Source organism: Bos indicus, chromosome 10 (assembly GCF_029378745.1).
Source record: "Bos indicus isolate NIAB-ARS_2022 breed Sahiwal x Tharparkar chromosome 10, NIAB-ARS_B.indTharparkar_mat_pri_1.0, whole genome shotgun sequence".
NCBI lineage: Eukaryota > Metazoa > Chordata > Mammalia > Artiodactyla > Bovidae > Bos > Bos indicus.
This window is the reverse complement of record NC_091769.1, coordinates 84,987,408-85,012,285: the sequence shown is the minus strand read 5'-3', so window position 1 is coordinate 85,012,285 and position 24,878 is coordinate 84,987,408. Positions and strand designations below refer to the sequence as shown.

Below are 24,878 nucleotides of genomic sequence, written 5' to 3'. Positions count from 1 at the left end.
GTTTTTAATAGCGTGAGCTAATGTACTTTGGGCGATGATAGATTTCGGAGTTACTACTGCCTGAAGCTCCTTTTGTCAGGACGCCACCCTACTCTCCAAGTCACTTTTGGTCCATGACGAAACACAGACTTGTGTCAGGCCCCGAAGAGGTCTGTGAGTTGAGTATAAAGAAGGAGGTGGAAATCGCGAGGGAGGATTAGAACAAAAACTATTTTGCAGCCCCAACTTGGGTGCTGAGATTGCCCCCTGAAGTCAGTCATAAACGCTGTACGTCATGCGCCCTTATAATCCCTGGAAATGACGAAGGACAAGAGTGCCGATCATTTGAGGGGATGTGGGAAGAGGAGACTCGAGTTTTAAGGCCCAGCTTAGGCATTATTTGGTGCAAACAAAACAAAGGCAAAGCAAAAGCGAACACAGAGCCCCGTGTTTTCTAACATGATTTTCTAGCCTCAACACCAAACAGAAAAACTTTCTCTTCCTCCTTTCCCATCCTTTGTTTTCCTTGGAACTCCAGTTCTGGGCCCCGGAACCCCAACACCATCTTCCCGGATCCAGCACATCTTCGCGCGGAAACGACCAGGCTGGAGAGAGCCTCCCCCGGAGGGACGCAGGCGGACCGTAGCCCTCTTCCCTCCGCAGCCGAGGGCGCGCAAAGCCGGGGGCGCGGGCGGCTGCAGGGCCCGGCGCGCCACCGCGCGAGCTGCTGGGTCACCGCCCGGGCCGCGCCACCCGCTCCGCGAGGAAGTGACGACTGCGCCGTCCCGAGAGCAACAAAGTTTGAGTCTGCGAGCCCTGCTCGCCTGCGCCCCGAGCCCCGCGCCCCTCCGAGCGGCCCCGGGATCCAGCGCGCAGGTGAGTCGCGGGGCTCGGCGCTCCCCCTCCGCAGCCGCGGCGTCGCCGTGGGGGCCCCCGAAACGCTCGGGGTCCGGGCTCGGCGGCGCGGGCGGGGAGGGCCGGCGGCGCTGGGGTGGCGTGCGGGGGCCGCTGCAGGGAGCGAGCTCTGCAGCCGGGATCCAGGCCCCAGGCTGCGACCCTGTTTGGCCGCGGGATTTCAGAGCAGCCCGGGGCTGCAGCCGGGCCTCTCCAGGCACCATTGGCTAGCGCAGGGGCGCAGGGAAGGGGCTTCCCGCGGCCGGCGTCCGGGTCTAGTACTCCGCCCCGGGTGGGGGTGGGGGCAGCCATCCCGACAGGCTGGGCGCAGCCGTCCCCCAGCCCCCGCCCGGCTTCCCAGGGACGCGCGCTCTGACTCTTTGCAGCCCTCGCTGAGGTTGCTGGAAGGAAGTTAAAGGAGCTCCCCCCCCCCGCCCCCCCACTTTTCTTTGCTTGGCCCGACAGTGAGGAAGAGCACAGCCACTTGGAAGTTTGGGAAACACCCCTACGCATTTCCAAAAGGCAAAACCCAGAACGGCCCCAAAGTCCCCTTTGAACGAATTCCTCTGACTCCCCCACCCCCTTCTCCTCCTACACCACGTCCCAAGCCCGACAGTAATCACTAAGGCCTAACACTTTGCAATTTAGCCATAAAAACTGTCAGCACACCCACATACATATGTGAGTGTTTTCTATATAAAACTCCCAAAACCGCTTCCAGTGGACTCTGAAGCATCTCGCTCTTTTTCTGTTCTTCCAAAACTGCTAGGGCTTGCAGGAATGTGCTTGGGAACTTCGATGGTGGTTCGCGCCGCCTTCGGTAGCCTCGTGGCGTAGGGTTTGTTTTTTTTTTAAAGAACAGCTGAGAAGTTTATGACATCTCTGCAAAGTAACTTGGGACTGGCGGGCCGGGCGGGTGGCGCCCGGGCTCCGGGGCTTGGAGTCTGGAACTGGAGCGGCCGCGGCCGCGTCGGGGACGCGTTGGTGTGTGCAGGAATGTTCGTCGGTGCGGTGGAGACTCCGACATGGGATGTCTAGAAGTTGAATGGAACAGTTCCTAGCAGCAGCTTCCTGCCGGCCTGTAATTACAGCATGATTGCACAGTCAGGCATTGTTGGCCTGGATGTTTATACACAGGCTATTGTGCAAGACCTCGGTGGCAGCGAACAAAACGCGCATTTGCATTGCAAATGCCCAGGACAGATCTAGGTCTGAGCTGCAGTCGCCGAGTTCTTTTCGGCCTTTCACCTTAGCGAGGTGATTTATTTCCTCGCCTCTCCCTTCACCTCGGATAATTTGCCAAATGGCCAGAGAAGTCGAGTGGACCCGGGAGGGCAGGATCCTTCCCCTCCCAACCTCAGGCAGCCTGAAAACTGTCCCAGGAATTGTACCCTTATTTGTGCCTGTAGAAAATGTGGGATGACGTCAGCAGGAAAAGGAGATGGGAGATGGCTATCGACCTCCCTAAACGGGAAAGCAGTTTGATTTAGCAAAATTGTATGGTGACTGGCTTGGGGCCTGGCTGCAAAGAGGACACGTCAGACATGTGTGACTGTGCTGGTGAGCTAGACTTTGAGCCGTCAAGTGTCAGATGTAGAAACTTAGTAGGTGGGTCCCTAATTCCTTTATTGTGTTCTGGGCAAAGGGAAAAGTGCTGGGTCTTTGAGACTGTTGTCTGTGGCCAGTGTCTGGGGTGGGGGTGGAGGAGTGACTCATATTCTTTTTCTCCAGAGGAACCCCTCCCTCCTTCCTGAGCAAGCCCGGCTACACGGACCAGGGTTGAGGGGGTCCTCACACCTTCTGAGCCACCGGACGGCAGGAAGGGAGCTAAGCCTTCAAGTGTGGAAATAAGGCAAACAGGTTTTCTTTGAGGGCCTCAGAGGTGGCTAACTGTAGCAGAGGGATTTAAAACAGAGTCACAAACATGGACAGGCTGCATGCTGGGCCTTTCTTCCAACATGCCAAATCTCAGCCCACTTTTTCCATGCCCTAGGCAGAAGGTTCTGCAAGGGCAACACTCGGCCCTGCTGAGGGAACTGTGTGACTCGGTGATGGGTACCCCTGGCCCGGCACCCTGGAGCTTCCCCGTGCCTGGCCTTCTCCCCAACCAAGGAACGGAGTTTCACCCAGAGGGAAAACACTGTTTTGCAACCTCATGCCAGCTGCATGTCACGGGCACAGTGACCATTTGTCCAACTAAAACATTAGGGCATAATCCCTGGCAGACACCTACGTGCTTCCAGAGACTCAAGGAAAAGCACGTGAAATCGGGACATTTCTGGAAAGTCTGGGACATCCAGACACAATTGCCACAGGGGAAGGAGGGCTAGAGCAAAAACACTGCAAAGGTGGGAGTTCCCATGAGTTGCAGTGTTGTGTACATTTGGGTTTTTACTGAACTTGACTGTCAAGGTCCTGTTAGTTGCATCACCTGACCAGGGCTACTTTAGTAAGAGCCCACTGGTACACAGCACAGTCTAAAGGGGAGGGGAGGGGAGCATTCCCTTCTGACTCCAGATTTTTTGTCTTCATATAGACCGTGCAGAGACTAAAAGTGCCCAAAGGCCCCCTGGGATTGTGGGAGGAGAGCGGGGGAGATGAACCTCTAGCAGAGGCCAAAGAAAGAAGGACTCAAGGCTTCCCTGGTGGTTCAGTGGATGAGAATCCGCCTGCCAAGGCGGAGGACTTGGGTTCTGTCCCTGGTCCAGGAGGATCCCACATGCTGAGGAGCAACCGAGCCCGAGTGCCACAACTGCTGAGCCAGTGCTCTAGAGCCTGTGCTCCGCAATATGAGAGACCACCACATCGAGAAGCCTGAGCACTGCAACTAAAGAGTGGCCCCCGCTCACCACAACTAGATAAAGACCTGTGCAGCAGCGAAGACCCAACGCAGCCAAAAAAAATAAATAAATAAATAAATAAATAAAACTATTAAAAAAAGAAAAAGGAATCAGACACTCCCCACCCCTGGAACTGTAGAGCCGCCTGGAGCAATCGCCTGCCCTTGTCATCAGTTCAGCGTGGCTGATTTTTGTGCCTAACTCAGGCCCTTCCCTGGCTTGCTCAGCTTTGCCTCTGTATTTACAGAATTTGCAGTTGTACACAGCCCAGGTTAAGACTGGAAACTTAATCCTGACTTCCTCTCCCATTTTACGTAAATGCTGATTTATGGCCTAAAGTGACTGCCCGGTTTGTGGCCCCAGAACAGCCCTGCCTCCTGCCTCACTATGCATGTGTAGGAACAATACCAACAAAGCTCTGCATCAAAACTTGACAGATTTTTAAAAAATCACTTTATTGTTTTAAGAGGAGAAGCTGTTTGGGTAATTAGGAAGCTCCCAGTAGCTTTGACAAAAACTCTGAGCCTCCACTTGAGAGGGGCAGATGGGGAAGTCCCCCTGCAAGACAGTGGTCTTAGTGTGGAGGCCTTTTACGCTCTCAGGCCCAGCATTTATATTTCTGTTCATCTGCCTCCTCCCAGCTGCCTCCCTGCACCACAAGCCTGTGTTTTGACATCACAACTAACCTCCAAAAAAGGAGGCAGAACCACTCCAGCCAAAAGAGGGCATTCCAGACTCTGAAGAAAGTGCTGCAGTTTTCCAGATGACTGGTGGTTCTGTCCTGCAAATTTGTTTCCTTCTTTAAAATGTGCCCCCCTTCTTTTCTCATTCTCACTGAAGCATCTCTTTGTGAGACCCTTAAACCTTTTTCTTTTCTTCTTCTTCTTCTACATGACACAGGGCACTGCTTTACGACTTTCTGTCTCAAGTGCCACTTGAAATACACACAGGTCTTTGAATGAGCCTGGGATAAAGGGCTCCTCTGTAATCTCATTTAAAAACGCCTGTTTTCAAGGGTCACCCTCCTGCTCAGCAACCTTCAATGGCTCCCCACTGTCTGCACGGTAAGGATCAAACTTCTAAGCTGGCAGTCGGGGCCTCCCACACAGGGGTCTGGCCTCCACTGCTCTCCTGCCCTAACCCTCTTCTCTGACCCTGTGACCCGCTCTGTGTGTCTGTCCAAACTGCTGGTGGCAAGCGTTCCTACCTTTCATGCTTTCCCGGAAGTCTGGAATGCCTTCTCTTTCCTCTCTCCCACTTGGCTTAGTCTTGCTGTCCTTTTTAGCCTTGTTCTTGTTTCTCTCTTTAAGGATTTCCTCTGTTCCACCCTGTGGGCCTCTCCCTGAGATTCCAGTAACATCCACTGGGGCCCCCTGATGGAGGAACCTTAAAACTTGGTCTAGAGGACTTTCAGCCTTGGATCATAGCTTCAATAACATCTTTCATTTGGCTTCATAAATGTGCTTTTGGGTGGATCAGCATTATCACTTTTAACTATACTGCAAGTCCCTGTTTTATATATCTTTGTCCTCCCTGGTGTTCCCAGGGGATGTCTGATAAGGAGGATGATGGTGTGATGGTGAGGTTGTAGCAGTGCAGTGGTCTTCAGATATTGTTGGCTGTGCATAGGCACACACACCCGAGCCAAGCACCAAGAACCACAGTTCCCAGTCTTTATTCTGAACATCTAGCCACCTTCCTCCTTGAGCCTGTTAGCCTCTCTCTGGTACCTCCTGGCTTTGCACCTCATTGTTCAGCTTCTTTTCCAGTGCCTCTTCCCCCTGGGTGCTAGACAGATCTGTCCAGCTTCAGCATGGGCTCCTCCTTGTCTTGATTTGAACCTAGCTGACCTGCCCCTGGATGTCCTAAGCCTGAGCACTGGCTGAGGAGGGGGAGACCTTCATTTCCTGGGTTGGCCTGGTCCTCTAAGGGAACCAACTGAAAACAAAGAACTGGGGAACTCTCAGACAAGAATTATGAGTAAGGCAAAGAGATGCTTCCTGGTTGACTGCAGCTTTGATTTGCCCAAACAGGTATTGACCTATAAAACTAGACTATACTATAAAGCTGAGTCTTGGGGAGATCCTGGCTGAACCCTAACATCAGGCTTAACTGGGAGGATTCTTTTGACTCCACTCAGTTCTCGTGCTATTAATCTCAACCTTGCCGTATAAGCTAGAGTCTTTCTTTTTTAATTGAGATATAATTCACATACCATAAAATGCACCCCATATGCTAGATTCTTTAAAATTTTTATTTAAAAATAAAATCTGGTTGGGACTTCCCATGGAAGTCCAGTGGTTAAGACTCTGCTTCCAGTGCAGGGCTGTGGGTTTGATTCCTGGTTGAGTAACTAACATCCCACATGCCAAGTGGTGAGACCAAAAAGAAAATAAATAAATTTAAAAAATCTGATAGGTTCTTTTTTTTTTCCCCTCAGTTTTATTCTTCAAAGGATAATATACAACCCAAGTTGCCCATCAGCAAATGAATGGATTAAGATATATAATGTGAAGTTGCTCAGTCATTCCGACTCTTTGCCACCCCATGGACTGTAGCCTACCAGGCTCTTCTGTCCATGAAATTTTCCAGGCAAGAATACTGGAGAGGGTTGCCCATTTCCTTCTCCAGGGGGTCTTCCTGATCCAGGGATCGAACCAAGGTCTTCTGCTTTGCAGGCAGACACTTTACCATTTGAGCCATCAGGGAAGCCCATATATATATATAGGGAAGATATATAAAGAATGGAATATTATCCAGACGTTAAAAGACTGAAATCCTGCCATTTGCAGCTTCATGGATGGACCTAGAGAATATTATGCTTCGTGAACTAACTCAGAGAAAGATAAAACTGTATGATACCACTTACATGTGTAATCTGAAAGGTAATACAGATGAATGTATATGCAAAATAGAAACAGACTCATAGAAAACAAACCGGTGCTTACCAAAGGGGAAAGGAAAGTGAAAGAGACAAATCTGGGGTATAGGATTAGGAGACACAAACCTCTATGTATGAAATAGATAAGCAGCAGGCATATATTATATATAGCATAGGAAATTATAGCTGTGATCTTGTAATAATTTTTAATAGAATATAACCTATAAAAATACTGAATCACTGTGTTATACACCTGAAATAATATAATATTGTATATCAACTATACTTGGATTTTTAAAAAACAGGTAATACATATAGTTCAAAATTCAATAGGGGTAAGTTATACAGTATAAGTGTTAGTTTCTCAGTCATGTCCAACTCCTTACAACCGTGTGGTCTGTAGCCTGCCAGGCTTCTCTGTCCATGGAATTCTCCAGACAAGAATACTGAAGTGGGTTACCATTTCCTTCTCCAGGGAATCTTCCCGACTCAGGGATCAAACTTGGGTTTCCTGTGTTGCAGGCAGATTGTTTACCATTTTAGCCACCAGAAAAGTCCATACAGTATAATAGTCAATATAGACAATAGATTACTATACAGATATATATATATTCTAAACAGCTGCTGTTGTTTAATTGCTAAGTCATGTCTGTTTGCTACCCCATGGACGGTAGCCCACCAGGCTCCTCTGTCCATGGGATTTCCCAGGCCAGAATATTGGAGTGGGTTGCCATTTCCTTCTCCAGGGGATCTTCCTGACCAAGGGGTCAAACTCAAATCTGCTTGGTGGGCGGATTCTTTACTGCTGAGCCACCAGGGAAGCTGATACGGATATAAACATATATAAATGGGCAATAGAATTAGAAAAATGATTATGTATTTTAACCTTGAGAGAAAGAAGACCTTTTTTAAAATTTTTATTTTTAGGAAGACCTTCTTAAGAAAAGGACAAAACAGAACCCATAAGAAAATATTGATAAATTTGATAACATAATATTTTGAAAAATTAATTTCCCATCCTCTAATGTTGCCCATTTCTTCAATCCTTAAGTGTCTCTGTCTTAGGCAACTACAATTTGTCATTTTTCAGCCATGCTTCCAGATGTGGCTTCTGCACATAGAAGAAAATATGAATATATAAACAAATGCTGGCATACCCTACAGAGTGTTCTGCATTTTGCGGTTTTCACTTTTAATGTGTCTTGGAGATTGTTCTATATCAGTGCCCATAGAGCCGCTTCACATTTTCCATCGGCTAAATTATATTCCACTGTCTGAAAATACCATCATTTATTTAACTGTTTTTTAAAAAATATTTATTTATGTATTTGATTGTATCAGGTCTTAGTTGTAGCACGCAGGACCTTCACAGCATCATATGGCCCACAGGCTCTCTAGTTGTGGCGCTCTGGTAGCCCCGTGGCATGTGGGATCATAGTTCTCCGACTAAGGATCGAACTTAGGTCCCCTACACTGCAAGGCAGATTCTTAACCACTGGACCCCCAGGGAAGTTCTTTAACTAGTCTGTTGTTGAAGAGCATGTGTGGGTTGTTTCCAGTGTTTTGCTGTTACATGCAATGTTGCAGTCAGTATGTTGAATTCAACTTTTTAACTGAAGTTTCTTGATGTACTTATAAGGGTGAAACTGGGATTTTCCTAGAAAACTATTTCTGAAAAATTGTGCATAAACTGCACTTAATAAACCCACATTGTCTAGAGTCTGCTGTTTCACAAAATAATCAGTTTTTAGAACTGATGAGCCTTTTCTAGCTTTAGGACCTTAGGGACTGTTATCATCCTGTTTTATAGTAACCGTAGTAACAGCATCTCAGAGAATTTAAAGCTGGAAAGGGTACCTGAGGTAACTCATTTTTAACTAAAAGGTTCAGAGAGGATAAGTGACTTCTCTGAGACTACACAGCTGCTCAGTGGAACTCAGTCAGGCGCAACCCCCACGTTCCATTTTCTTTCACCATCCTGCATCGATCGTCTTAGTCATCATAATCAGCAGTTCCAGTATTTGTAAACCAAGGGTTTTGTTTACAGTGCTCTCTTTAGTTTCCTTCAGGCAGTACACAAAGATTTAAAAAGAAGAAACTTGAAAGAAAAACAAAACCAAAAGCCAGGGTGAAAGCGAGGTCTTTAGAAAGACAGTGGGGTGCTAGAAGCCCAGGAACACAGTTCTAGCACCCTCTGGGAAAGCCCATGAATGCAAGACTGACTGTTCTCACTGGGCATATGTAGAACAGCTACAGTTTTGCCAACACTGCATGTGGCCCAATCAGAGATCCCACCTGCCCCTTCTCTCCAGGAGGCTGGCAGTCAGCTTCTGAGGTTTATAGCCAGAGGGACCTGTCAGCTAAGAAAATGCAGTTTGGTGGAGTTGCATTTTCTGAGGATCAGATTCTAAACAGTGTGTCAGGACTTCCCTGGTGGTCCAGTGGCTAAGACCTGGAGCTCCCAGTGCAGGGGGCCTTGGTTTGATCCCTGATCAGGGAACTAGATCCCACATGCCGCAACTAAGAGTTCGCATGCCTCAGTGAAGATCAAGATCCTTTGTGCTGCAACTAATAAATAACAATAAAATAAAGCCAGTGTGAAAAGTGAAAAATAAGAATGCAATCAGGGTTAACCTTGAAAGTCCCTTAGTAGGGCAGCAGGCAGCTGGCAGACACACAAGCTCTTGATACTTCATCTTAGGCGGTTCCTCTAGTTCTGGAAGAAGGTGTTGTTTCTAAGGTCAGGCAGCAGATAAAGTGGTTGGCTTGAACTTGGGGGCTCTGTAGTATGAAATATGTGTGTGTTCAAACAGTACAGTCTCACCCAGCATGCTGAATGCTAGTACTGTGACATCCCGCAGGCAGCAGGCTCGGGGCTCTTTGCCCAGGCTCACCCTTGAACAGACGGCAGGTTTATAATTTAGGAAATAACCATAGGCGATTAAGCAAGAAAGGTTCTTTGAACAGGTGAGTAGGGTGTGATACAGAGATCCATGGAGTGGGTTTTAAACTTCAAGATTGCAAAGGAAGGACTTAAGCTTTGGGTGACCTGTCATTGCCGTGGGGCTGGGAGAGGGCAGTGCCATGCATGGCAGACACTTTGCTCTAAGGCCGTAGTCCTCCCCATCTGCTCTCCTTCTCTCTCCTTCACCTGTCTCCCCTCCCCAGCCTCCCTACTGCTGGCACTTGTAAGAGGCCTGCGAGGAATCTACCCCATGAGCCTACATCCGCTTCCTCTGTGGCCTCCCAACAGCGTGTGCTTGGGACAACTTAGGGGTCAAAGCCACTCTTGGATCCTCATTTCCACTTGCACTGGAGGTTGGGGAAGGCTCAGGATTTTCCTTCAAAGAGCCTGTGCTGATGTATCCAGCTAGCATTTCGGATGTGAATACCCAGTAGCAGTGGAATGCTGCCTGTCATGGTTTATAGAATGATTCCCCTTCCCATTCTTCATTCAGTCACTCACGCCATATGCAAGGTGCTGGGGATGCAAAGATAAAGAAGAGTCAGCCTCCTGCTTCAATGGGTTCACAGTCCCTGAGGGAGACAGACATGCACAAAAGCTAAGAGCCATTAGTGCCACGGATGTCAGGGTGAAAGGATTCAGGGGTGTGCAGGGCTCAGAAGCAGGATGGGGTCACTTCGTCCAGGCCAGAGGAGAGTGGGACCATGGGGCAAGGTCTACACGGCCCCAGTGCCTTGTCCCATACCTGTACCCAATGAAGGCTATGGAATCAATGAGGATGAGGCTTTCTGGAGGAGCTGGTGTTTGAGCCGAGTCCTGAGGAAGGAGTAGGCGTCCACCAGGTGGCAAAGGGGGTCAGGGCATTCAAGGCACAGGGAGCAACTCAGGCAGGGCCTGGTATGGAGGTGTGACACAACATGGTTTGCTCTGGGAGCTACAGCAGTGGGTGTGGTGGAGCGCTGGTGGGAGGGGGTGCAGAAAGGGGTGGGCGGGGGCCAGGTCATGGGCCAGCCATTGGTGTCAGCAGAGAGATTTGGACCTTACTCTGAGGGCAGTGGGAGCCCCTGGGGTCCCATGGATGTGTGTGTGTGTGTGTATGTGTGTGTATGAGGGAGAGAGAGGATCAGATTGTCTTTTTAAAGATCACTCACTGTGATATGGAGGATTGACCGGAGACGGGGAAGTTGGGCAGCAGAGGGACCAGTGAGGAGGTCACTGCAGGAGGTCAGTGTGGTCCCTGGGGCGAGATGAAAAAGAGTCAGAGCCAGAGTGGCGCGGGAGGGAAAAGCTGGATTAGGAAGGTGTCATGGGAGTTGGGTTGACAGGCCTGGAGGTCCAACCAAATGAACAGAGCAAGGAAGAAGTTGGAGTGTTTGCTTAGCTTTCTACTTGAAACATAAGGGGGAAGGAGCAGGTTTTAGGGGAGGGACACTGAGTCTAATCTCTGGAGACAACTGCAGGACATTCGAGAAAGCAGTTCTAGTGGGCAGTTGGACACGTGGGTCTGGGGGCAAGATATACCACTGGAGGATGGCAGTGGGGAGCGTTGCTTCCCCCATGGACTCTAAGCAAGCTATCAATAAATGTATCATTTAAGTAACCAATAAACATATCATTTAAGTAAAAATGATTCCTTACTGTGCAGCTACAGCTTCTAGACGAGTTCCAGACAAATCCGATTACCTCCCATTAGCCCCCTGTTTGTCAGACATTCTGAAACAGACACTTGGGAATCACCAGGACACTGTTGGAGCTAGGGGACCTGATGGCATCACCCATGGAGAGCATGCAGTTGGAGGTGAGGGGATCCCCATTTAATGGGTACAGTACAAGGGGAGTCAGCAACGGAGACCAAGAAGAAAGGAAGGACATCAGGAGAGCTTGGTGCCACAGATGCCAAAGGAGGAGGAAGCGTTGCATTTTACGACAGCAGAGATCATTATTTTGTTCACCGAGTACAACACATGATACATATTTTCATATGTCTTTTATTGAGTTGAAATTGATCACCTATTCATCCCTGGGGACATCAAGAAAGAGAGGACTGAAAGGAATGATTGACTTAGGAATTTAAAAGTTCCTGTAGTTTTGCCATGAGTAGGCTCTTCTCATTTGATTTAACCTCTTGGAGAAATAGGTGGTACAGGTACCACCTGCCCCAGGGTTGGAATGACATGTGCAAGTTCTTGAACTCAGGTTTCTTGACTCCAAGTCCACCCTGCCCTGAACTGATGGGGAAACAGAGAAGAGTCCAAAAGAGTGGTAATGCTTTTAATTTCTGGTGTTAATTCCCCAAATTGGGGCATCTACTTAGAACCTGGGTAAGATGGATTGCTATATTCAGCATTTGTGTCTTTTTGTTCATATCTGTGATTATAAGGTGGCTATAATCCTCTCCTATGTACGAGTATTTAAATGAGACTTTTCTCAGAGGGAAGGATAGAAGCTTGAGCAAAGGTGTTGTCTCGGGGGGCCAGAGGAGTCTGTAGAGGTCGAAGGACATACTGGGGTAATCTAGGTCTTTGGTCTGCAAAAGCAGAAGCAGACTCTGGCTAAATTAATGAGAAAAGGAATGTATTGGAAGGATATCTGGTGACTCACTGAATGTCCTGGAAATCTGGAGAAGGAGGCTCAGAAATCTATCAGGCTCTGTGCGAAGCTGCGTAGCTGGAACCGAAGACAAAGTGATGATGCCTCTGGCCTGGCTGCCAGCTAACCTGAATGCTGCCACCACGTCTGGAATGAGTTTTGAACTCTCCTTGATTCTTTGTGGTGTCACTCAATCCAGAGGCAGAGCCCAGGTGGAGCATCTGGTTGGCTGGCTTAGGTCACATGCCCATGTTCTCATACATTCTGGAGTTACAGCTTCCCCAGTGGCAAGTGAAACTCCTCCTTCCACAAGGACTCACAGCACCAGGTTCCTGAAACCTGAGGATGGGTGCACAGGCCCGGTGAACAGATGTCCATCATGGAAGCCAGAGCCCATCCTAACCCTCAAACTGGGAATATTGGACAGTGCAGTTCATAGGAAGTGGAGACAGGGCATCCCCTTTAGGCCACTGAAAATATCCACGTTTTGATCTTCTTTCTGAATCCTTTAGTTTCCAGCTAAACTTTAGGATCCTTTTGTGCTTTTGAGTGTTTTATTAGCAGTTGGGTTTTTCCTGTGGAATCTGAATGATTCCAGTGGAAAAGAGAGCTCATCCCAGCATCTGGATCCTCCCTAAACATTTGGAAAACTTCAGTGCTGCCTTGTAAGGACCGAGGCCAAGGCTTGGCTCTCTCTGCCTAACAGGCAGCTACAGCGTGAATTCTGTTTCTCCTCTGGATTGGGCAAGACCCACGGGGCCATGAGGTGTTTGGGAGGTGCTGTCTTGCTTTCCACTGGAGGTTGGAGTTTTGGCTTCAGGCTTGGTTTGTGGAGGCTTCCCTGGTGGCTCAGATGGTAAAGAATCTGATTCTGCCAGTAAAGAATCTCCTGCTGTGCGATTCTGTGCCATTCTTAGGTTTGATCCCTGGGTTGGAAAGATACCCTGGGGAGGGGAATGGCTACCCACTCCAGTATTCTTGCCTAGAGAATTTCATGGACAAAGGAGCCTGGCAGGCTATGGTTTGTGGGGTCACAAAGAGTCAGACACGACCCAGAGACTAACACTTTCACTTTTGCTTGGTGTGTGGAATGATTGCGGTCCCTGGTGCCCAAGCTGTCCAAAGCAACAGGACTGGGCCCTTCTCAAGTTCTGATGATGTCAACCTGGTGGAGGCGTTTTAGCCAATATCCTGGCTGAGAAAGAACTAAAGGAGCTAGGGCTTCATCTACCTGGGACTGTCAGCATTGCCAGTCACATCCCTGCCCAGTTTCTTCATCCAGACGAGGTGTTGATTAGGTGAGCGCCAGCTCCCTTCCTGCCCCCAGGCCCTCTGGTGATAACTCTTTGAAGTAAGGGCATCTTGCATGAAATCTTGGTCATTCAGTTCCAGTAAACTTAGATGAAGCAGTTCATTTGCTTTAAAGAGAAAAATGCAGTTTTGAACTTTTGGACTCATGGCTGTGGTGGCTGCTAGTGTTTCAGATTTTTTCCCCTGGTGCCTGTTGGTGGGGAGCTGCTGCCTCCACGCAGCTGAGTGTGTTAAGGGCCGAGTTCTTGCATCCTGGACTGGAGGTATGGCCTGAGCCTGAGGCCTGCTCACCAATGTGGGGTCAGGGTGACCCCCAGGAGGGACGAGCAGGAGTGTTCCGGGCCAGTGTTGGCTCTGGCACAATTTGCCCCCTTTGGCCCATTTCTGTCCAGATGAAACGGAATCGCGTTAAAAACAACACTGAAGCAGAAAACGAAGTCTTGAGGGATCTGAGTTATGTTACTGAAACACAGCTTTGATCGTGAAAGTGAAAGTGTTAGTTGCTCAGTCATATCCGACTCTTTGCGACTGTAGCCTGCCTGGCTTGTCTGTCCATGGAATCCTCCAGGCAAAATCATGTCACCCCTCTTAAAAACCTTTCAGGGCTGCCCAAGTCCTGCAGGAGGAAGCTCCCCATCCTCAGAAAGGCACCCTAGGGCCTGGGAGCCCCAGCCCACCTCTCCTGCCGCACGCACTTCCCTCAAGCCGCCCTTTATGTTGTCTCTGCTCCTCAGCACGGCGGTCAAGCCCCTGTGCCTTGTGCGGTGCTGGCCCCCTGCCTGGAACGTCCTCCCTGTCCGTTTGCTGGCAGATGCCCACAGAGCCGGCCAGAAGTCACCTGCTTCCTTGCTGCCTTCCTGAGCCTCCACCCTAGCATTTCTAGTCGCACTTCCCCATAGGAGGAGGCTGGCATCAGCCGCAGGTGTGCCTGGCTCCTCCCTGGCCTGGCACAGGTAGGTGTCGGTGATGTGACTGGAAGGGTGGCCTGAGGGGATGTGAGGATGCAGGGGGAGGCGGGGGACAGGCCCAGGACCTGGCCTAGGTCCAGGGCACTTGTGGTGGGTGAGCTGATAGTCTCCCTTGGCACCTGCGGATGGAGCCAATACCCTGGGGGTTTTGCTGTTGCTCTGAGCCTGAGGGAGACCCGGGTGAGGAGAAGAAGGGGATTTAGGGCCACAGAGAGCCAGCACCTGGGTCCCCCTCATCCTGGAGAGGACTCTGAGGAGGCGGTGGCGGTTAGGAGCTGGTTTGAAGGTGGCAGAGACTTCCCTCCCCCATCAGCCCAACCCCTGAAGAAGGAGAAACACAAGCTGCCCGGAGGACGTGCCCGGCACTGTCTGCCGGCTTTGCACAGAGAAGGAACTGGGGAGAACGAGTCAGCCGACCTTGAGGTTTTAAAATGAAAGCCCTGTTGAGCCAAGTGGTGGTCAGGACGGGCTGCACTGCAGCTTTTCCTGTCGGAGGGGGCGGACGAGCACCCCCTGACGACGACTGCAGCAGGGTGCCGCAGGAGCCCCAAAGCAGGCACTTGGGGTCTCCTTCTGTCTATAAAATGAGATACTTAGACACATGTGGTTCTTTTCCTGCTCAGAAATTCCCCAAACCTGTGAACGGAGCCTGGCAGGCAGTGTGATTTATGATGCCTCACAGTGGGACCCGTGTTACCTCTCAGGAGCCCTCCTGGTGTGGAACAGTTATCAGGGGTCTGCATGCCACTTAAAGAGAGAACCGTGGAAAAGCATCTTTCCTGCCATGGCTGATGGGGTAGACTTTCTTTCTGAAAATATTTTCTTTCTCCAAGTCGGCCTCCCTTAGCGGCTGAGCCTATACTCACATAGTCTACTTGACTGCCGGTGAGTGCGTGGCCTCTGTTGTTTGCAAAATATGTTTGCAGAACCCGAAAGCACATAGTATTTCTAGAAGCTCCTTTAGGAACCCACTGAAGTGTGTCTTTGTTCTTGGCACCTGGAAGATCAGCCCAGAGGAAGCTTGGGTGGTGGGGTGGGGTTGATGTCCTGGGGAGGTGTTGGCCCACTTGCAGATTTCTTTTCAGATCTGCTTTTGTTTCTGCCTCCTTGGGACCAGCTCCCTCTTCCTGTCCATCTCAGTCCTCCACCTTCTCACCCACATCTCTGGCCTCCTTCCTCATCCCTCCCCAGCAAATTCAGTGGAGCTCCCTCTAACATCCATTCAGTTGTAGGGTTTATGCTCCAGATGCCCAACCCACAGGGGGAGCTGGGAAAAGTGGACTGACTTTAAGGGTAGATGTTGATTGGCAGGACTGGAAGGTGTTGTCAAGAAAACTACTTTGGAAAATAGATAATCCAGATAACTCACACAGAGAAATATATCTTTAAAATGTAGAACTTGAAGCCATAAAAAATGTTAATTTCCTTTTATGTATTACTATTACTACTGGGAATTTATTCTAAGGAAATAATTCTAGATAAGAAAAGAGCTATACACACCAAGATATTTGTAACAACATCATTTGAAATAGCAAAAAACTGTTAAACAGCCTGAGTGTTCCACATGGCTACATAATTTGTGATACTTAGACTCAGTGGACTATTGTGCCAACAATAGTCTAGTATGAAGTAGTATGAATAGTCTGTTAGCCTAGTATGAAGATGATATTAATTCATGGGAAAATGTTGAAGAATTGTGGAAAAAATGGCTTCTGCTTTAACAGGCAAAACTGCACATATACTTATTCAATGAGGGCATAAAAACTGATCACATTGGCTGTGGTATAAATTGGGATAAGGTAAAAAAAGATTTTACCTGGAGGATTCCATGGACAGGGCAGCAGTGAGGAGATACCCCTCGTCCAAGGTAAGGAGCAATGGCTGCGCTTTGCTGGAGCAGCCGTGAAGAGATACCCCATGCCCAAGGTAAGAGAAACCCAAATAAGACGGTAGGTGTTGCAAGAGGGCATCAGAGGGCAAACACATTGAAACCATACTCACAGAAAACTAGTCAATCTAATCACACTAGGACCACAGCCTTGTCTAACTCAATGAAACTAAGCCATGCCCATGGGGCAACCCAAGATGGGCGGGTCATGGTGGAGAGATCTGACAGAATGTGGTCCACTGGAGAAGAGAATGGCAAACCACTTCAGTATTCTTGCCTTGAGAACCCCATGAACAGTATGAAAAGGCAAGATGATAGGATATTGAAAGAGAAACTCCCCAGGTCAGTAGGTGCCCAATATGCTACTGGAGATCAGTGGAGAAATAACTCCAGAAAGAATGAAGGGATGGAGCCAAAGCAAAAAGAATACCCAGCTGTGGATGTGACTGGTGATAGAAGCAAGGTCCGATGCTGTAAAGAGCAATATTGCATAGGAACCTGGAATGTCAGGTCCGTGAATCAAGGCAAATTGGAAGTGGTCAAACAAGAGATGGCAAGAGTGAATGTCGACATTCTAGGAATCAGCGAACTGAAATGGACTGGAATGGGTGAATTTAACTCAGATGACCATTATATCTACACTGCGGGCAGGAATCCCTCAGAAGAAATGGAGTAGCCATCATGGTCAACAAAAGAGTCCAAAATGCAGTACTTGGATGCAGTCTCAAAAACTACAGAATGATCTCTGTTCGTTTCCAAGGCAAACCATTCAATATCACAGTAATCCAAGTCTATGCCCCAACCAGTAACACTGAAGAAGCTGAAGCTGAACGGTTCTATGAAGACCTACAAGACCTTTTAGAACTAACACCCAAAAAAGATGTCCTTTTCATTATAGGGGACTAATGCAAAAGTAAGAAGTCAAGAAACACCTGGAGTAACAAGCAAATTTGGCCTTGGAATACGGAATGAAGCAGGGCAAAGACTAATAGAGTTTTGCCAAGAAAATGCACTGGTCATAACAAACACCCTCTTCCAACAACACAAGAGAAGACTCTACACATGGACATCACCAGATGGTCAAACACCGAAATCAGATTAATTACATTCTTTGCAGCCGAAGATGGAGAAGCTCTATACAGTCAGCAAAAACAAGACCAGGAGCTGACTGTGGCTCAGACCATGAACTCCTTATTGCCAAATTCAGACTGAAATTGAAGAAAGTAGGGAAAACCACTAGACCATTCAGGTATGACCTAAATCAAATCCCTTATGATTATACAGTGGAAGTGAGAAATAGATTTAAGGGCCTAGATCTGATAGCTAGAGTGCCTGATGAACTATGGATGGAGGTTCGTGACATTGTACAGGAGACAGGGATCAAGACCATTCCCATAGAAAAGAAATGCAAAAAAGCAAAACGGCTGTGTGGGGAGGCCTTACAAATAGCTGTGACAAGAAGAGAAGTGAAAAGCAAAGGAGAAAAGGAAAGATATAAGCATCTGAATGCAGAGTTCCAAAGAATAGCAAGAAGAGATAAGAAAGCCTTCTTCAGCGATCAATGCAAAGAAATAGAGGAAAACAACAGAATGGGAAAGACTAGAGATCTCTTCAAGAAAATCAGAGATACCAAAGGAACATTTCATGTAAAGATGGGCTTGATAAAGGACAGAAATGGTATGGACCTAACAGAAGCAGAAGATATTATGAAGAGGTGGCAAGAATACACAGAAGAACTGTACAAAAAAGATCTTCACCACCCAGATAATCACGATGGTGTGATCACTGACCTAGAGCCAGACATCCTGGAATGTGAAGTCAAGTGGGCCTTAGAAAGCATCACTACAAACAAAGCTAGTGGAGGTGACGGAATTCCAGTTGAGCTATTCCAAATCCTGAAAGATGATGCTGTGAAAGTGCTGCACTCAATATGCCAGCAAATTTGGAAAACTCAGCAGTGGCCACAGGATTGGAAAAGGTCAGTTTTCATTCCAATCCCAAAGAAAGGCAATGCCAAAGAATGCTCAAACTACTGCACAATTGCACTCATCTCACCCGCTAGTAAAGTAATGCTCAAAATTCTCCAAGCCAGGCTTCAGCGATATGTGAACCGTGAACTTCCTGATGTTCAAGCTGGTTTTAGAAAAGGCAGAGGAACCAGAGATCAAATTGCCAACATCCGCTGGATCATGGAAAAAGCAAGAGAGTTCCAGAAAAACATCTATTTCTGCTTTATTGACTATGCCAAAGCCTTTGACTGTGTGGATCACAATAAACTGTGGAAAATTCTGAAAGAGATGGGAATACCAGACCACCTGATCTGCCTCTTGAGAAATTTGTGTGCAGGTCAGGCAGCAACAGTTAGGACTGGACATGGAACAACAGACTAGTTCCAGATAGGAAAAGGAGTACTTCAAGGCTGTATATTGTCACCCTGCTTATTTAACTTCTATGCAGAGTACATCATGAGAAACGCTGGACTGGAAGAAACACAAGCTGGAATCAAGATTGCCGGGAGAAATATCAATAACCTCAGATATGCAGATGACACCACCCTTATGGCAGAAAGTGAAGAGGAACTAAAAAGCCTCTTGATCAAAGTGAAAGTGGAGAGTGAAAAAGTTGGCTTAAAGCTCAACATTCAGAAAACGAAGATCATGGCATCCAGTCCCATCACTTCATGGCAAATAGATGGGGAAACAGTGGAAACAGTGTCAGACTTTATTTTTTGGGGCTCCAAAATCACTGCAGATGGTGACTGCAGCCATGAAATTAAAAGACGCTTACTCCTTGGAAGGAAAGTTATGACCAACCTAGATAGCATATTCAAAAGCAGAGACATTACTTTGCCAACAGAGGTTCGTCTAGTCAAGGCTATGGTTTTTCCTGTGGTCATGTATGGATGTGAGAGTTGGACTATGAAGAAGGCTGAGCGCCAAAGAATTGATGCTTTTGAACTGTGGTGTTGGAGAAGACTCTTGAGAGTCCCTTGGACTGCAAGGAGATCCAACCAGTCCATTCTGAAGGAGATCAGCCCTGGGATTTCTTTGGAAGGACTGATGCTAAAGCTGAAACTCCAGTACTTTGGCCACCTCATGTGAAGAGTTGACTCATTGGAAAAGACTCTGATGCTGGGAGGGATTGGGGGCAAGAGGAGAAGGGGATGACAGAAGATGGATGGCTGGATGGCATCACCGACTCGATGGACATGAGTCTGAGTGAACTCCAGGAGTTGGTGATGGATAGGGAGGCCTGGCGTGCTGCGATTCATGGGGTCGAGAAGAGTCGGACACGACTGAGCGACTGATCTTATCTGAAAACAAGATTTAGGTGACGTGGTCATGAATGGAGTATTTGTGTGTTTAAAATTGCTTTATATATATATATACATTTATATAATACTTTAATATATATTATATTTATATCAATATCTCATTTAGTATTCTTGCCTGGGAAATCCCATGGACAGAGGAGCCTGGTGGGCTACAGGGGTCACAAAAGTGTCAGACACGACTTAGAGACTAAATAACAACAATATTTATATCAATATAACACGTTATATATTAATACACTTTACTATATTATACTTGGGATTCCCTGGTGGCTCAGAGGTTAAAGCTTCTGCCTGCAATGCGGGAGAGCTGGGTTCGATCCCTGGGTCAGGAAGATCCCCTGGAGAAGGAAATGGCAACCCACTCCAGTATTCTTGCCTGGAGAATCCCATGGACGGAGGAGCTTGGTGGGCTACAGTCCAACGGGGTCAAAAAGAGTCAGACATGACTGAGTGACTTATATTATACTTATATAACATTATATCCACATACTTTAATATACATTATATTTATACAACATTTATATTTGTTGTTGTTGTTCAGTCCCTAAGTCGTGTCTGACTTTATGACCCCATGGACTGCAGCACACCAGGCTTCCTTGACCTTCACTATCTCCTGGAGTTTGCTTAAACTCATGTCCACTGAGTCGATGATGGCATCCAACCATCTCATCCTCTATCACCTCCTTTTCCTCCTGTCCTCAGTCGTTCCCAGCATCAGGGTCTTTTCTAATGGTTGATTCTTCACATCAGGTGGCCAAAGTATTAGAGCTTCAGCTTCAGTCCTTCCAATGGATATTCAGGCCTCCCTTGGTGGCTCAGATGGTAAAGAATCTGCCTGCAATGCGAGAGGTCTGGGTTCGATCCCTGGGTTGGGAAGATGCCCAGGAAGAGAGCATGGCAACTCACTCCAGTATTCTTGCCTGGAGAATCCCCATGGACAGAGGAGCCTGGTGGGCTACAGTCCATGGGGTCACAAAGAGTCAGACACAACTGAGTGACTAAGCACAGCACACAGCACAGGTGTTCTTTAGGATTGACTGGTTTGATCTCCTTGCTGTCCTACTTTAATATATATTATACTTATATAACATATCAATGTATAAGCTTATATATATTTTACTTGTATTACATAATTATATACTTTTCTTTAAAAAAAGACCTTAAGGTATCAATGTCTTTGGATCTGGGTGGGAGGGAGGCCCCAGGGGAGGAACTCCAAACCTCCCATCTGCTACCACCTGAAAGAAAGAATTGGTATGTCTTATCAGCACGCTGCACTGCAGGGTCTGGAGAAGTCAGATTGGCTAACTGAGTCTTTTAGTAACAGGAGGCCTGACTTCATAGGCTGACTAACTACATAACTTTGGGGCTCCCAGCATGGACTCTGCCTGGTGCAGGCAATCCCCAGTGGCCTCAGAGTCCCAGATGATTGTTCGCACCTGGGTTTCCAGGGCTCCAGCTCAGTGAGCACATGTGGCCTTGAAGTTGAGACTCTGGCTCTGAGCTGCCCACTCACCTCTGCCTGGTCCCACAGGCCTAGCCACAGCGGGAGGCAGATTCTCTCTTCTGTCTGCAGTTCACACAGGCAGCAGAGAGGGTGTGATTTGCAAACTGACCTCCTGTGGCCCTGCCTGACCTAGGTGGAGCCCCAGTGACTTTGTGTCTTGGGTGTTCGCAGGGTTGCACATATTCATTATAGTATTGAAACTTAGAAAATTAGAGTTGCCCTTTAACCAACCTCGGGGTGGGGGGGAGCTTCCCTTGTGGCTCAGCTGGTAAAGAATCCTCCTGCAATGCGGGAAACTTGTGTTCGATCCCTGGGTGGGGAAGATCCCCTGGAGAAGGGAAAGGCTACCAGAATACTCCAGTATTCTGGCCTAGAGAATTCCATGGACTGTATGCAAAGAATCAGACACGACTGAGCGACTTTCACTTCACTTTAACCAAGCTCAGGAAGGAAGCCCCCACGTTCATCCAGTCTCTCTCTCTCTGGCTTGGCCGGCAGGGCCCTCTGACCCCTCCCATCTTGCCAAGAGCTCTGCTGGGACTTGCAGCTGCAGGTGTGGCCTGTGGCTGAGCAGCTGACTGTCTTCTGACCATCTCTGACCACCTTGTGTCTCTGGCATCTCAGAACCTTGAGACGCCTAGTGAACGGCCTTCTTACCCACCACTCCCCCTTGGATTTGCCTCCCTGTGTGGAGCCTTCTCCCTGTCTTTTTTTTTTTTTAATTGGAGTATAGTTGCTTTACACTGCTGTCAGTTTCTGCTGTATAGCAAAACAAAATGGCCATCTATCCCCTCTTTTTTGTATTCCTTTCCCATTTAGGTTGGGCTTCCCTGGTGGCTCAATGGTAAAGAATCCACCTGCAGTGCAGGAGATGCAGGTTTGATCCCTGAGTCAGGAAAATCCCCTGCAGAAGGGCATGGCAACCCACTCCAGTATTCTTGCTGGGACAATCCCATGGACAGAGGAGCCTGGTGGTCTCCCTTCCATGGGGTTGCATAGAGTCAGACATGACTGAAGTGACTGAGCACATGTGCCCGCCCGTTTAGGTCACCACAGAGCTCTGAGTAGAGTTCCCTGTGCTATACAGTAGGTTCTCATTAGTTATCTGTTTTATACACAATAGTGTATATACGTCAGTCCCAATCTCCAAAATTTATCCCCAACCACCGCCCCTCTCCCCAGCTTTCTGTCTCAGTATCCATGCATTTGTTCTCTACGTCTGTGTCTCTATTTCTGCTTTGCAAATAAGATCATCTTTGCCATTTTTCTAGATTCCTCGTCTACGTGTTAAGACATGATGTTTGTTTTTCTCTTTCTGACTTACCTCACTCTGTACGACAGACTCTAGGTAGCCTTCTCGGTGGGGAACTTTCTTGTCACGTGGAGTGTCTGGAGGGCCCACGATCATTCTTTCCCCTGTGGTTAGCACAGTCCAAGGCAGGAAATGGAGACTCCTTGTGTTGTTTGGAGTCCCAGGGTGGGTGGAGCCGGGAGAGCCCTGGGCAGACCTCGCTCGAGTGGGCAGGTTGGAGCCTGCAGACGCAGAAGCCACTGCAACAGAATGTGTGGAGAGATGGGTTTATCACAAGCCTACATGCGCTCAAGCCAGATTCCAGAACTCTCAAAAATTTGGAGTTTGTTCTTCCATCATCAGACTGAAATAGGGCCTTGTGGCTGGAGGTTTGCCGGGGTCAGAGGGAAACTGGAGAGCGTGTGGGCCCAGGGCTTGCCTGGATACTCACGAGGGTACTCAGGCCAGTTTCATGTCCTTCCTGTCACACAGGCTTGTACGTGGGTGTCACTCAGGTTGTGCGTGGGTGTGGGCTTCTCTGGAATATCGTGTTCATTCTTCGATGCTGTGGTCCCATTCCCATCCCCTGCAGTGATCTCGAGCCAACTCCAAAGGGACCACTGCTGGTTGGTGTACTAACTGATACAGAATCTAAGTAACAGGCTGTCTTCCTGAGCCCAGGACCCAGCAATAACTGCTCGTCTCAGTTCCCTAATTTAGAGACCACGTGCGTGCCCCAGGGTTGTCAGCAGCTCAGTTTCTTGTAGCTTGAAACACATTTCCATAGAAACATGCTATAAATGGTAGTTGGGCTGGTTCCTAGGCTAGCCCGCAAAGAGCCCCAGTGTCACCTACGAAGTTGCTGAAATAAGGTATTAGTAAAATTGAGAGCGCAAATGCAGCAGTATTAAGAGCTAGCACCCAGGACTCTGGAGGTTAAACGGTGTGGGGTTATTTGTGTCACTTTGTTTCTTGGGCAGAAGTGTCTTTCAGAGCCCTCCTCCTGCCCACAGTCATAACCCTCCTCTCCCAGTTTACATTCCTTCTTCCTTCCTCATCAAGGCAGGGGGCAGGACCTACCTGTGCCTGGGACCTGGGCTGGGGTATGTTTATAATGAGGAAATTCTGTCCAAAGGCCTTTACATCATCAATATCATCATTACCATCATCATCATTATCATCATCATCATTATTTAAACCATCTTGATCAACTTAACAGAATAAACATTACACCTTGGCAATTTGCAGTTTGGAATTTTCTGATGGCTGCAAAATGTTCCTACGGAGTTTTAACATAGTTAAAAAGTCCCCCTCTACTATTTTTTGTTCTGATTCTGTCACTTAACATGAGTTCATCGAATGGTTTCATCAGATTGTTTCCTCATGTCAACCTTTTATATTTCATTCTGTTACCATACCATACTGTAATCTGAATGGAGTTCCATTTGGGGGGAGTCTAAATACAGGCTCCTATGAGCCTCTTTTATAAAGACTCCTTTGAGGTGGTAGTTTGAGTTGTTTTCATGGGATCTGGTCTCCTGACTGTAATAACCTGATCAAGTCTTCAACTCTTGAAACACAATGTGGAATCACATCCTAGAAGGATCTGAGCAGTTTACAGCAGCACCTCAGTGTATCTGCAGCTGTTTCCTGATGACCTGCCAACAGCAGCTTTCTTGTTTAATTTATTTACTTATTTTCACATTGACTCGGGTCATAATGGCTCCTTAATGGTGTTCTAATTTGCATTTCTCAAATTGCTGCTGAGACCCGGCATTTTTCCTCCTGATGATTTACTGTTTGTCTTTCCTTATGTGTCAAACTGTGCTCATCTGTGACTGCAGAGCCTCCCCCGCTTACAATTTATCTCCTCAGTACCACTTTCCTGTTGGGAAATACAAAGTCCTGCCTTCCTCCCTGCCTCCTGGATGGGGCCCCGCCCCTCGACCTGGGCTAACTCCTCTCCACATCTGCCTGGACTGAGGCTCTGGGTGGGGGTGGGAGGTACCCACGAAGAGGGTACTGTGCCTGTGATGGAAGCAGAGGGGAGGTAGGTGCCAGGCAGGGGCTTGCCTGCTCGTTCTGAAATAGGTTCATTAAAGTGACCTCCTTGGAGGGAGGCTGTGCTGGGAGATTCTGGGAGGAGCCAAAGGCAGGTAAGGGCTGCAGAGGGCACCTGAGTGCATCTGGTTTAAGGATCACCCACTGAAAGGCCGGTAGGGAGTAGGGGGATCTCAATAACAGAGGCAGGCTGGGTGTAAGAGAACAGCACAGGCTAGATGATAAATGACAGTGACCCGTGGCCTAGGAAGGGGTGGAATCTGTGGAAAATTGGAACGTGTACCTCCCATCACAGTGCCTGGCACAGCTGCTTGACTCCACCCCGGAGAAGGAGGGCCCAATGTAAGCAATGTTCCTTTTTTTTTTTTTT

General features: G+C 48.1%; 1 protein-coding gene and 1 long non-coding RNA gene across 3 annotated transcripts in view; one reads left to right on the top strand and one right to left on the bottom strand.

Moving 5' to 3' along the window:
- Nucleotides 1-692: 692 nt before the first annotated feature.
- The window catches only part of MIDEAS (mitotic deacetylase associated SANT domain protein), a 72,683-nt gene continuing 48,497 nt past the window's right edge, over nucleotides 693-24,878 (top strand). The window contains exon 1 of the mRNA XM_019969201.2: nucleotides 693-855. The gene's annotated coding sequence lies outside the window, so the exon portion shown is untranslated. The remainder of the gene's footprint in view (nucleotides 856-24,878) is intronic.
- LOC109565332 (uncharacterized) lies at nucleotides 1,468-23,189 on the bottom strand. 2 transcript variants are annotated; one of them, XR_002181654.2, is made up of 3 exons: nucleotides 22,899-23,185; nucleotides 22,481-22,707; nucleotides 1,468-1,952 (listed from the first exon to the last, which is right to left on the bottom strand). It is a non-coding gene; the product is annotated as an uncharacterized lncRNA (long non-coding RNA). The 2 variants fall into 2 exon arrangements; XR_011568999.1 differs by lacking the exon at nucleotides 1,468-1,952 and adding an exon at nucleotides 11,262-20,484 and having other exon boundaries at nucleotides 22,899-23,189.